At 41.4% G+C, this 1337-nt stretch overlaps 1 pseudogene; it reads right to left on the bottom strand.

Annotated features, from left to right (window-relative positions):
- Window positions 1–746: 746 nt before the first annotated feature.
- LOC134971483 (5S ribosomal RNA) lies at window positions 747–865 on the bottom strand (annotated as a pseudogene).
- Window positions 866–1337: the final 472 nt, after the last annotated feature.

The raw sequence follows: 1337 nt of genomic DNA on the forward strand, positions 1-1337 counted from the left end.
ACAACAGCAGCTTTCTGGTGAGTTTAAAGACAGACTTCTGTCGGCACTGTGCTCCCAGGTAGCAGTGTCAACCTCCGCTTTGCCTCCCAGATGGGAGGATTTGGTGTAGTATATAGGGTATGTAGTGTAGTGTATAGGGGCATGTAGTGTAGTGATGTAGTTCAGCTTGTAGGGGATGTAGTATATCGATACAGTGCAGTGGATAGGGGAATGTAGAACAGTGATGAAGTGTTATGATATAGTGCAATGTATGGGGACACAAGGGGAGCATGTCGTGGGGCATGTGATGCATAGGGCATTTGAGGCACATAGGGGAATATTGTCCAATAGTTTCCCCCCTTTTTTCTTCTTCAACATTTTTCATAATCTAAGTATGTTAGTCCGACAAGGTTTTTTTTTTTTTTTTTTTTGGGGGGGGGGGGGTTGTTTTGGGGGGGGCAGGCACCAAATTACTGCCTTGCCCCGGGTGACGAAAATTCTAGTTTCGGCCCTGGGGTCTCTCTCCTGCGTTTGTGCAAAGTAATAATGAGCCTATGATCTACGAGATGATTGTGATTATGGGCTGGACATATTAATTAGATAGCTATAGATAACAAAAGAATAGGTAGAAGATAGCAGGGTGAACCTGCTGTCGGTGTTAGTTATATTGCTTAAGTAGCTATAGATAGCAAGAGAAAAGAGTGAAGAAAGATAACAGAGTGAATCTGCTGTCAGTGTTAGACACTAAGAATGTGGATCCGTTTTAAACTTTACTAAACTGAGTCTTCCTCAGCGGTCTCCCACTTGAGTACTGACCCAGCCCAACACTGATTAGCTTCCAAGATCGGACGGATTCGGGCATTTCCAGTGTGGTATGATCGTAGAGAGAATACAGGTGGCGCTCTGAAGCTTTGGAATCACTGATGAGAGTTCACAAATATTATAGAATGAATAGTAACAGTATTAGGTCAATGTAATAACTAGAATGGATCTGCTGCCAATGTTAGACAGGGGTAAACCCCTGAATCAATGGTGAGAGTCCATGAAGACAGATATAGGTAGAAACAAGATTTCAGAAAAATGGATACACAATAGTGATGCTCCTGTAAGCTGTAAACAGGAATAAATCAAAATTATCTGTCACTAGTGGAAGAAAAGTGAAATTGGCATTAGAAGGCAGTGCTGATCCTATGTGGATGAGCTGAATGAATTGTATATACAAAATCCAACTGATCTTTGTAACAATGCTGTTTCTAGATCAAGGAAAGGAACGGAACACACTGTATCTGAGACACAAAGTTAAGCTGATCTTTGTAAAAATGCCATTCCCGATCAAGATACAATAAATTCAAATAATG

Source organism: Pseudophryne corroboree, chromosome 11 (genome assembly GCF_028390025.1).
Source record: "Pseudophryne corroboree isolate aPseCor3 chromosome 11, aPseCor3.hap2, whole genome shotgun sequence".
In the NCBI taxonomy this organism is placed as follows: Eukaryota; Metazoa; Chordata; class Amphibia; order Anura; family Myobatrachidae; genus Pseudophryne; species Pseudophryne corroboree.